The 13,062-nt window shown below is 46.7% G+C and overlaps 1 protein-coding gene across 1 annotated transcript in view; it reads left to right on the top strand.

Moving 5' to 3' along the window:
• Positions 1 to 13,062, top strand: part of LOC128705571 (uncharacterized) — a 230,259-nt gene that overhangs the window by 51,363 nt on the left and 165,834 nt on the right. The gene's annotated exons all lie outside the window — the stretch shown is intronic.

The following is a 13,062-nucleotide window of genomic DNA, read 5'->3' as shown; positions in this document are numbered from 1 at the left end:
ATCTTTCTTTGGTTTCTAAGGCAATCTTTGAGTTTAACATACATCTGCTGTGAAGATGCTCGTACACACACACACACACACACACACACACACACACACACACACACACACACACACACACACACACACACACACACGTACACACTCACTCACATACACACACACACACACGGTAGCTCCCTCTGTGCTAGCGATCACAGTTCTGAGTTGTGATTATCTCATGGTAGTAAACTTGAGAAAAGAGAGAGGGAGAGGACGTGGTAAAGACGAGGGGAAAAACAAACTTCATAAGAGGAGACTACGCTGGCATGAGACAGTTCTTGAATGAGATGCTGTGGGACAGGGAACTGGAAGGGAAGACAGTGTATGAGATGCTGTGGGACAGGGAACTGGAAGGGAAGACAGTGTATGAGATGCTGTGGGACAGGGAACTGGAAGGGAAGACAGTGTATGAGATGCTGTGGGACAGGGAACTGGAAGGGAAGACAGTGTATGAGATGCTGTGGGACAGGGAACTGGAAGGGAAGACAGTGTATGAGATGCTGTGGGACAGGGAACTGGAAGGGAAGACAGTGTATGAGATGCTGTGGGACAGGGAACTGGAAGGGAAGACAGTGTATGAGATGCTGTGGGACAGGGAACTGGAAGGGAAGACAGTGTATGAGATGCTGTGAGACAAGGAACTGGAAGGGAAGACAGTGTATGAGATGCTGTGGGACAGGGAACTGGAAGGGAAGACAGTGTATGAGATGCTGTGGGACAGGGAACTGGAAGGGAAGACAGCGTATGAGATGCTGTGGGACAGGGAACTGGAAGGGAAGACAGTGTATGAGATGCTGTGGGACAGGGAACTGGAAGGGAAGACAGTGTATGAGATGCTGTGGGACAGGGAACTGGAAGGGAAGACAGTGTATGAGATGCTGTGGGACAGGGAACTAGAAGGGAAGACAGTGTATGAGATGCTGTGGGACAGGGAACTGGAAGGGAAGACAGTGTATGAGATGCTGTGAGACAAGGAACTGGAAGGGAAGACAGTGTATGAGATGCTGTGGGACAGGGAACTGGAAGGGAAGACAGTGTATGAGATGCTGTGGTACGGGGAACTGGAAGGGAAGACAGTGTATGAGATGCTGTGGGACAGGGAACTGGAAGGGAAGACAGTGTATGAGATGCTGTGGTACGGGGAACTGGAAGGGAAGACAGTGTATGAGATGCTGTGGGACAGGGAACTGGAAGGGAAGACAGTGTATGAGATGCTGTGGTACGGGGAACTGGAAGGAAAGACAGTGTATGAGATGCTGTGGGACAGGGAACTGGAAGGGAAGACAGTGTATGAGATGCTGTGGTACGGGGAACTGGAAGGGAAGACAGTGTATGAGATGCTGTGGGACAGGGAACTGGAAGGGAAGACAGTGTATGAGATGCTGTGGGACAGGGAACTGGAAGGGAAGACAGTGTATGAGATGCTGTGGGACAGGGAACTGGAAGGGAAGACAGTGTATGAGATGCTGTGGTACGGGGAACTGGAAGGGAAGACAGTGTATGAGATGCTGTGGGACAGGGAACTGGAAGGGAAGACAGTGTATGAGATGCTGTGGGACAGGGAACTGGAAGGGAAGACAGTGTATGAGATGCTGTGGGACAAGGAACTGGAAGGGAAGACAGTGTATGAGATGCTGTGGGACAGGGAACTGGAAGGGAAGACAGTGTATGAGATGCTGTGAGACAAGGAACTGGAAGGGAAGACAGTGTATGAGATGCTGTGGGACAGGGAACTGGAAGGGAAGACAGTGTATGAGATGCTGTGGGACAGGGAACTGGAAGGGAAGACAGTGTATGAGATGCTGTGGGACAGGGAACTGGAAGGGAAGACAGTGTATGAGATGCTGTGGGACAGGGAACTGGAAGGGAAGACAGTGTATGAGATGCTGTGGGACAGGGAACTGGAAGGGAAGACAGTGTATGAGATGCTGTGGGACAGGGAACTGGAAGGGAAGACAGTGTATGAGATGCTGTGGGACAGGGAACTGGAAGGGAAGACAGTGTATGAGATGCTGTGGGACAAGGAACTGGAAGGGAAAACAGTGTATGAGATGCTGTGGGACAAGGAACTGGAAGGGAAGACAGTGTATGAGATGCTGTGGTACAAGGAACTGGATGGGAAGACAGTGTATGAGATGCTGTGGGACAGGGAACTGGAAGGGAAGACAGTGTATGAGATGCTGTGGGACAGGGAACTGGAAGGGAAGACAGTGTATGAGATGCTGTGGGACAGGGAACTGGAAGGGAAGACAGTGTATGAGATGCTGTGGGACAGGGAACTGGAAGGGAAGACAGTGTATGAGATGCTGTGGGACAGGGAACTGGAAGGGAAGACAGTGTATGAGATGCTGTGAGACAGGGAACTGGAAGGGAAGACAGTGTATGAGATGCTGTGGGACAGGGAACTGGAAGGGAAGACAGTGTATGAGATGCTGTGAGACAGGGAACTGGAAGGGAAGACAGTGTATGAGATGCTGTGAGACAGGGAACTGGAAGGGAAGACAGTGTATGAGATGCTGTGAGACAGGGAACTGGAAGGGAAGACAGTGTATGAGATGCTGTGGGACAGGAAACTGGAAGGAAAGACAGTGTATGAGATGCTGTGGGACAGGGAACTGGAAGGGAAGACAGTGTATGAGATGCTGTGGGACAGGGAACTGGAAGGGAAGACAGTGTATGAGATGCTGTGGGACAGGGAACTGGAAGGGAAGACAGTGTATGAGATGCTTTGGGACAGGGGACTGGAAGGGAAGACAGTGTATGAGATGCTGTGGGACAGGGAACTGGAAGGGAAAACAGTGTATGAGATGCTGTGGGACAGGGAACTGGAAGGAAAGACAGTGTATGAGATGCTGTGGGACATGGAACTGGAAGGGAAGACAGTGTATGAGATGCTGTGGGACAGGGAACTGGAAGGGAAGACAGTGTATGAGATGCTGTGGGACAGGGAACTGGAAGGGAAGACAGTGTATGAGATGCTGTTGGACAAGGAACTGGAAGGGAAGACAGTGTATGAGATGCTGTGGGACAAGGAACTGGAAGGGAAGACAGTGTATGAGATGCTGTGGGACAAGGAACTGGAAGGGAAGACAGTGTATGAGATGCTGTGGGACAGGGAACTGGAAGGGAAGACAGTGTATGAGATGCTGTGAGACAGGGAACTTTAAGGGAAGACAGTGTATGAGATGCTGTGAGACAGGGAACTGGAAGGGAAGACAGTGTATGAGATGCTGTGGGACAGGGAACTGGAAGGAAAGACAGTGTATGAGATGCTGTGGGACAGGGAACTGGAAGGGAAGACAGTGTATGAGATGCTGTGGGACAGGGAACTGGAAGGGAAGACAGTGTATGAGATGCTGTGGGACAGGGAACTGGAAGGGAAGACAGTGTATGAGATGCTGTGGGACAGGGTACTGGAAGGGAAGACAGTGTATGAGATGCTGTGGGACAGGGAACTGGAAGGGAAGACAGTGTATGAGATGCTGTGGGACAGGGAACTGGAAGGGAAGACAGTGTATGAGATGCTGTGGGACAGGGGACTGGAAGGGAAGACAGTGTATGAGATGCTGTGGTACGGGGAACTGGAAGGGAAGACAGTGTATGAGATGCTGTGGGACAGGGAACTGGAAGGGAAGACAGTGTATGAGATGCTGTGGGACAGGGAACTGGAAGGGAAGACAGTGTATGAGATGCTGTGGGACAGGGGACTGGAAGGAAAGACAGTGTATGAGATGCTGTGGGACAGGGAACTGGAAGGGAAGACAGTGTATGAGATGCTGTGGTACGGGGAACTGGAAGGGAAGACAGTGTATGAGATGCTGTGGGACAGGGAACTGGAAGGGAAGACAGTGTATGAGATGCTGTGGGACAGGGGACTGGAAGGAAAGACAGTGTATGAGATGCTGTGGGACAGGGAACTGGAAGGGTAGACAGTGTATGAGATGTTGTGGTACGGGGAACTGGAAGGGAAGACAGTGTATGAGATGCTGTGGTACGGGGAACTGGAAGGGAAGACAGTGTATGAGATGCTGTGGGACAGGGGACTGGAAGGGAAGAGAGTGTATGAGATGCTGTGGGACAGGGAACTGGAAGGGAAGACAGTGTATGAGATGCTGTGGGACAGGGAACTGGAAGGAAAGACAGTGTATGAGATGCTGTGGGACAGGGAACTGGAAGGGAAGAGAGTGTATGAGATGCTGTGGTGCATGAGATGATGTTGCTGGAAAGTGGCGGAAGGGAGAGGAGAAATTAATACCCAGGAGCGAGAGAAACAATGGTAGGAGCAGAGTGAGTCCATGGTTCGCCCAGAGGTGTAGGGAGACAAAATCTAAAACTAATAGAGCATGGAAGAAATATAGAAGGCAGAAGATGCAGGAAAACAAAGAAACGAGCAGAAGAACCAGACACGAATATGCATGGGTAAGAGAGGCTCAACGACAATTGGAGAACGACATAGCATCGAAAGCCAGATCCATCCCAGAGTTGTTACACAGCCACGTCAGGAGGACGACAACAGTTAAGGACCAGATAATCAAACTGAGTAAGGCAGAAAAACTCACAATGAACAGGGATCACGAAATCGTAATAACACGATTATAAACAAACCACTGCTTGTCCAGTGGTTTACGCACTGGTCTGGAGTTTTACGATTCACTTGTTATGGGTTCCAACCCCACCAGTACCGTGGTTTGTCTAATGAACAGGAAGTCTCTGAGGAGCTCAGAAAAAAAATTTAATGAGGTTTCCAGAGAGGAAATAGAAACGATACCAGGGAACCAAAAAGGTAGAACGCACCAGCGAGTGCTGGACACAATACTTATGACAAGTGAAGGAAGGAAACTTTTCCGTAAGCTAGATACCTCGAAGGTAAAGGAACCAGATAATATCTCTCTGTAGGTCCTGAGAGAGGGAGCAGAGGACTATGTGAGCCACTAGCAACAATGTTCAAGGCAGTCGATACAGAACAACTGTTTACCTGGAGTTTACCTGGAGAGAGTTCCGGGGGTCAACGCCCCCGCGGCCCGGTCTGTGACCAGGCCTCCTCTGTCAGAAGTGTGAAAACAGCAATAGGGACTGACAGGTAATGTTAAACCTCAGGCTAGTGTCACTGACGTGCATAATATGCAAAGTTATGGAGATGATACTCAGCAGAGTAGCTAGGCACCTAGAACGGAGTGGGTTTATACCACAATCAGCATGACTTTAGGGATAGATGGTGAATCCTTGGAGTTATATGACAAGATAGCAGAAGTGAGACAAAGAGAGAGAGAGAGAGAGAGAGAGAGAGAGAGAGAGAGAGAGAGAGAGAGAGAGAGAGAGAGAGAGAGAGAGAGAGAGAGAGAGAGAGAATGGAGGGACGGATGGGTAGATCGCATATTTTTAGTCTGTAATAAGAAAGGCTTTCGACATAGTAACTCAGGAGAGACTGGGACAAAGGCTAGAGAAGGAGACCGGAATAACAGGGAAGGCACCGCGATGCAATAAGGAATACTTAACAGGAAAAAAGCAACGAGTGATAGTCGAGGAAGAAGTATTGGAATGGGCACCTGTGACGAATGAGGTTCCAGAAGGATCAGTACTAGGACCAGTACTATTTCTTGTGTTATGTGAACGACATGACGGAAGGGATAGTCAGAGGTATTTCTGTATGCAGATGATGTGAAACTAATAAGAAGAATACGAACAGGTGAGGACCAGGAAAGACTTCAAATGAATCTGGTCAGGTCGAAAGTTTTGTCTGACAAGTGGCTGCTAGAATTCAACCCCAGCAAGTTATGAAGATTGGGGATGGGCAACGAAGACCACAGACACAGTATAGGCTCGGGAAACTTCTCGGCAAACTTCTCTCAATGAGAAGGACCACGTTGTGAGCACTGTGGCGAGCACATTGCCTGAGACACATCAACCGCGTAACTTCTGCAGCAAATGTGCTTCTGATCAATCAAAGATTAGTTTTCAGAAACCTAAGAAAGGAGTCATTCACTACATTGTATATGATATACTTCAGGTCCACATTGGAGTATGCATCACCAGTATGGAACCCACACCTGGTCAGGTGTCAAGAAACTGGAGAAAGTGCAGAGGTTTGCAACATGACTAGGCCCGGAGCTAAGGGGTATATGCTATAAAAGTGTTGAAGAACACAGAATCACAAAATCGTGGGTGAAACAATTTGCCTAAACTTCGCACTCGGGAGAAAAACCTCGTGATAACGTTTCGGTCCGTCCTGGATCAATGTCATGTCACTCGTAACTTGGCAATGGAGCAGTGGTGAGGTCAAGTGAGTACCTGAAGTGAAGTTGTTATGAGACATGATGACCTGCAGGTGGTCTCTGCGCTACAGGCATGTTTGTATTCCTTAATCCTCGCAAACTCCTACGGACTTCTACAACGTCCATTTTATCATGGTCCGCACGAGATAGCGTGGCCACCGGCCATGTATTTTTTATTCTTTGTATAAAAACTGCCTACATAAGCAGTGTGCTGCTGTCCTATCCTATATGATAGTTACACAGTGGGAGCAAAAGCAAACTATGTGTCCCTGTCATATTCCATAACGCAGGCTGGGGCTCATAGAAGGTGCTAAAACGTGTCAATGTGGGGTGAAAGAGGTCAGTTAGGTAACGAGGGCATCGTCACGTATTCCATTAAGGATTCATCAGCCTCGGCAGCTTCGAGGTTTCGTTCCAGCAGAGCCGAAGTTACTATCACTTAGGAATGGATATTCATGGAAGGAAAGGGAGGGTTGTATCAGGTCGCGTCCTGGTGAAGTCTTGTATGGATGTGATGGTTATGCTTGCCACAGTGCCAAGAATAGTGTCAACAGTGTTCTGTGTGAGTGTGATCGACGGTGTTCTCTGTGAGAGTGTGACCCTACAGTGTTCTGTAAGAGTGTGGCCCTACAATGTTCTGTGAGAGTGTGGCCCTACAGTGTTCTGTGAGTGTGGCCCTAGTGTTCTGTGAGTGTGGCCCTACAGTCTTCTGTGAGGGTGTGGCCCTACAGTGTTCTGTGAGAGCGTGGCCCTACAATGTTCTGTGAGAGTGTGGCCCTACAGTGTTCTGTGAGAGTGTGGCCCTACAGTGTTCTGTGAGAGTGTGGCCCTACAATGTTCTGTGAGAGTGTGGCCCTACAGTGTTCTGTGAGAGTGTGGCCGTACAGTGTTCTGTAAGAGTGTGGCCCTACAGTCTTCTGTGAGAGTGTGGCCCTACAGTGTTCTGTGAGAATGTGGCCCACAGTATGGACTACAGTGTGGTCTACAGTATGGACCACAGTGTGGTCCACAGTATGGACCACAGTGTGGTCCACAGTGTGGTCCACAGTATGGACCACAGTGTGGTCCACAGTGTGGTCCATAGTATGGACCAGTGTGGTCCACAGTTTGGTCCACAGTATGGACCACAGTTTGGTCCACAGTATGGACCACACTGTGGTCCACAGTATGGTCCACAGTGTGGTCCACAGTATGGACCGCAGTGTGGTCCACAGTATGGACCACTGTGGTCCACAGTGTGGTCCACAATATGGTCTACAGTGTGGTCCACAGTATGGACCGCAGTGTGGTCCACAGTATGGACCGCAGTGTGGTCCACAGTATGGACCGCAGTGTGGTCCACTACCTGCTTGGTGTTTGACAGGTGATGGATCACATTGTCTTCATCTTTCTGCACTTTTCCTCATCTTTGTTCTCTTCCTTTATTCAACCTTTCTTCCTCTCGTTTTTCCCATGTATTCATTTCTCTCTTTCTCCCTTCTTCCTTTCCTCATATTCCTCTCTCATCTTCCTCTTTCCCATTTTCTATCTTTTTCCTCTTCTATTTTTATCTCATTTTTTCAGTCTTTTCTATCCTCTATTCTCTCTTTTTCTCCTTCATTCTCCTCCCTCCCTTATTTTCTCCATACCTCCCTTTTTTTCTCCTCCCCCTTCCTCTCTTCCTTTTTCCCCTTTCCTTCTCCCCCCCCCTCTCTCTCTCTCTCTCCCTCCCTCCCAGTAATTAAAGGTGTTAGCTCAGTACAACAGAGTATTAGATCCCATGGGCTCTCCCCCACGAAGTGTATCACTTTGCTGATATGTATGTATCACGTTTTAAACACGTTATGTATCACTTTCCTAACATGTATGTATAACGTTTTAAACACGTAATGTATCACTTTCCTGACATGTATGTATTACGTTTTAAACACGTAATGTATCACTTTCCTAACATGTATGTATTACGTTTTAAACACGTAATGTATCACTTTCCTAACATGTATGTATTACGTTTTAAACACGTAATGTATCACTTTCCTAACATGTATGTATTACGTTTTAAACACGTAATGTATCACTTTCCTGACATGTATGTATCACGTTCTAAACACGTAATGTATGACTCTCCTGATACGCATGTATCACGTTGTTAACGTGTATTGTGTCACTTTCCTGACACTAATGTGTCGTGTTTTAGACCGGTAGTATATAATTGTTCCGACTTGGATATATTACGTTTGGAGCATGGAATAAAGAAAAGACATAGGTGCAGAGCAAACTTTAATTGTGGCAACGTTTCGCTCTGTGTAGAGCTTTATCAGGTCAATACAAATGACATGGGAACACTGATACATAGAACTGGAAGGTGTGTAGTGGACAGAGGTGAGGTCAGTTTAAGATCAGCAACCAGGAGGTTTGGTCTTGGACCGGCCCGCGGGGGACGGTGACCCCTGAAATATATAACGGGAAAGTTTCGAGTATGTGTGCAGAAAAAAAAGATGACCCGAGATGAACAGGTAACGGGCCTATACAGTAGGCCTACCAGCTAGTGTGGTATAAAACTTGGTAATAAATACCGACAAGTTGGTTTAGAAAGACACGTAAGCAAACACTATAACATATTTATTAGAAAACGTTTCGGTCCTGGGACCTTGATCACGGTCCCAGGACCGAAACGTTTTCTAATAAATATGTTATAGTGTTTGCTTACGTGTCTTTCTAAACCACCAGCTGGTGTAAACCTGTATACCCAACGTAGTTTAGTGATTGCATCGTCTCCTACCTGTTGGATCAGAGGAGCCCGGGCATCACTTCTCAAGTGAACATCAGCTACCGTATTTTCCGGCATATAAGGCGCACGAACATATATTAGAGATACAAAATGATGTTTCCAAATAGTTGTAACGTAACGTTAGTAAACAACTGCTGAAGCGTAACACAGTCTTCACTTTACCCCTCACCTTGAGCATATAAGGCGCAGGCTGATTTTTCAAGTTATTTTTGTGGAGAGAAAAAAAAGCGTCTTGTATGCCGGAAACTACGGCATTTCTGTGGAAATGTTGGCTGGTTAAGTTTACGTGTGTAGTGTTGTGAGGGCAGTGTTGTGAGTGCAGTGTTGTGAGTGCAGTGTTGTGAGTGCAGTGTTGTGAGTGCAGTGTTGTGAGTGCAGTGTTGTGAGTGCAGTGTTGTGAGTGCAGTGTTGTGGGTGCAGTGTTGTGAGTGCAGTGTTGTGGGTGCAGTGTTGTGAGTGCAGTGTTGTGAGTGCAGTGTTGTGGGTGCAGTGTTGTGAGTGCAGTGTTGTGAGTGCAGTGTTGTGAGTGCAGTGTTGTGAGTGCAGTGTTGTGAGTGCAGTGTTGTGAGTGCAGTGTTGTGAGAGCAGTGTTGTGAGTGCAGTGTTGTGAGTGCAGTGTTGTGAGTGCAGTGTTGTGAGAGCAGTGTTGTGAGTGCAGTGTTGTGGGTGCAGTGTTGTGAGTGCAGTGTTGTGAGTGCAGTGTTGTGGGTGCAGTGTTGTGAGTGCAGTGTTGTGGGTGCAGCGTTGTGAGTGCAGTGTTGTGGGTGCAGTGTTGAGTGCAGTGTTGTGAGTGCAGTGTTGTGAGTGCAGTGTTGTGAGTGCAGTGTTGTGAGTGCAGTGTTGTGAGAGCAGTGTTGTGAGAGCAGTGTTGTGAGTGCAGTGTTGTGGGTGCAGTGTTGTGAGTGCAGTGTTGTGAGTGCAGTGCTGTGAGTGCAGTGTTGTGAGTGCAGTGTTGTGAGTGCAGTGTTGTGAGTGCAGTGTTGTGAGTGCAGTGTTGTGGGTGCAGCGTTGTGAGTGCAGTGTTGTGGGTGCAGTGTTGAGTGCAGTGTTGTGAGTGCAGTGTTGTGAGTGCAGTGTTATGAGTGCAGTGTTGAGTGCCCTGGGATTTAGTCGCACTGAAGGTAGCATAGTTTCACACAGTAGTGTCTTGGTTGCTGCCGCCTTTAGGCATCTACGAGTTTTGGTCCATTCTTAGGTTAAGTTAGGTAAGGTTCGTCAGGAAACAGGACAAGTGTTTCCTGACACGGGTTTTAGTCATATGATAATCCACCGTTGGAGCCTTTGGTCATCTGACCGAGGCTTTCCGCTGGCTTACCTTTCCGCCCCTTTAAAAATTATGGCTATAGTTATATGGGTCCTTTCTTCGAAGGCAAATTTGACATTCTCGCTTGACATTAAGATTTGATAGATTTTGCCACCAAAGCGGCTAGTTTATTTTGCTCTCCATAACCATTCTGTGGACGGTAGCACAATAGGCATAGGAAATAGGCCCAAAAGGGTTTACAGGAGTACCTCTGGAATTACATCTACAGTTCGCTTATCTGTTACAAGCAAATTTAAGAAATTTATTTAATATTTGTGTCTGGTATGTTATTAAGTGTGTTTGTATGATATTAAAATGACCGGGTGGGTTATGAGAACTTTCAGCACAGTATTATGAGAATTTTCAACACAGGATTATGAGAATTTTAACACAGAATTACGAGTACTTTCAATACAGGATTACGAGAATTTTCAGCACAGGATTACGAGAACTTTCAACACTTCAAATCATTTGTGCTCTCACTTGAATCTTGATCTGTGCTCACGGTGCCTTTCAATACAGGAGAAATAGCAAAGCTGGAACATATGCAGAGGTAGTACAAGACCCACAAAGAATTAAAACATTTAAAATATTGCCAATGTCTCAAAGTATTTGAATTGTTGTCTATGGAAAAGGGAGAGAAATGCGTGACAAGATATACTTGAAAGATACTTGAGGGAATGATTTCTAACTTATAAACTGCTACAATAACTTACTAAAGGTAAATACTTGGGAGAAAGTGTGAGGTGAGCACATTGATTGCGTTATATAGTCCAGGAGAAAGAGAGAGGGGGGGGGAGCAAACACCCATAAATGAAATTAGAAAACATCACAAATACTTCTCTTATGCAAAATCCAGGCTAAAACCTCATTCAGTGTAGGACCTTCACTTAAAGGAGGAGAAACATATACTTATGACAATAAGGAAATGAGGGAAATATTGAAGTCACAATACGACTCTGTGTTTATGAACCACTGGTCAGTCTGCAGCTCGAAGACCCTGAAGGAGTTTTTCATGAATGTGATTCGAAACACTCTCAACATCTCAATAATTTGTAATGAAGTTTTATACTCAGTTGACTCTGAAGAAGCCAGTGAGAACATGGCAGCAGGGGTTTAGGGCAGGTCACTCCTGCATTTTACAACTGCTAAATCATTACCATTTTGCCCTGGAGTCTCTGTAATGCAATCTAAGTGTTGTAGTGGACACCGATTTTTAAAAATCGTTCTACAAGTGTGGCCATGGTGTGACTGAGCAAAAATAGTGAGTGTATAAGGAATAAATGGCGAAGTGGACAGTTGGATATTTAACCTCCTAAGAAATCGAGCCCAAAGAGTAAGAGTAGAGTAAAGTAAGAGACTGACACAATGAAAAACTCTGTACCTAATTAACACGGTGCTGTCCCCACTTCTGTTTCTTATTCTTATATCCGACATTGACAGTTACATAAATCATATCACCACAACATTCTTCGGTGATGACGCAAGAATCTCTGGGAGTGGCTCCGTTTAAGACACCGTGAATCTTAAGGCAGATATAAATCAAGCCTTCCAGAGGGCCTCGGATAACAATATGATGTTTAATTAGGACAAGATTCATTTCCTCCTGTATGGAAGTGTGGAGGAAATGTATACTAACGGAGAACAGTACAAAGTCCAATCATTCAGCAGAACGAAAGTTCCATGTATGAGGCTTGGGAGGGATGATGTGGGAATATCTCACATTCAAAGATCACAGCAATGTTGCCATTATTACTGCAAGAAAAATTATAGACTGGATAACTAGAACATTTAAGACAAGATATGCCGAGCCAGTGATGATGCTCTTCAAGTCATTGTTCTCTCCAGGCTGGAATACAACTGTATAATGAAGGTCTCCTTCAAGGCAGGCGATATTGCTGAGCCGGAACACTTAGAGATCTTTCACTACTCATAGACAGTCAGGCATCTGAACTACTGGGAACGCTTGAAGTCCCTTCAACTCCTTTCCTTGGAACGTAACGAGGAAGACACATAATTTACACCTGGAAAATCCTAGAGGGATTAATTCCAAACTTGAGCGCTGAAATCACTTTATGACAAGAGACTCGGCAGACGGTGCAAAATACCTTCACTAAGAAGCAAGGGCCGGACGAGTACACTGAGTACTCGAAGAGTGCGCTCAGCAGTAACAGCCTGGATGATCAGGCCTTGATGCTCCAGGAGGCCTTGCCTGGGACCAGACCTCGGGGACGTTGATCCCGGAAACATCCTTCAGGTGTCCTTCAGGCAAGAGCAGGGATCCCGAGGATGCAATTAGTAAACACTGTGTCAGTAACATTTAAAAATATTGCTGGGGCGGATATTGTCATGAAGTGCCGGATTGACCAGCTGGTCAACGAAAGCCTGGCCTCAATCTGGACTGCAGGAGTAAAAAGAGTCCTCGAAGCCAGTCACAGGTAACGCACGGGTAAAGTATATACTCCTGCGTTGCTATTTTTCTGGCTGCCGCATCTCGGTCTAGTGGGAGGCTTGTGATGCGATTAAACTCAGTGTTTACACGCTCAGAGATACGCACCTCTCTGTGTAGGTACACACTGCGAGGTACGCACCTCTCTGTGTAGATACACACTGCGAGGTACACACCTCTCTGTGTAGGTACACACTGCGAGGTACGCACCTCTCTGTAGGTACAC

The sequence above is a fragment of the Cherax quadricarinatus genome, chromosome 53, assembly GCF_038502225.1.
Source record: "Cherax quadricarinatus isolate ZL_2023a chromosome 53, ASM3850222v1, whole genome shotgun sequence".
Classification (NCBI taxonomy): Eukaryota; Metazoa; Arthropoda; class Malacostraca; order Decapoda; family Parastacidae; genus Cherax; species Cherax quadricarinatus.
This window is presented reverse-complemented; position numbering and strand designations above follow the sequence as displayed.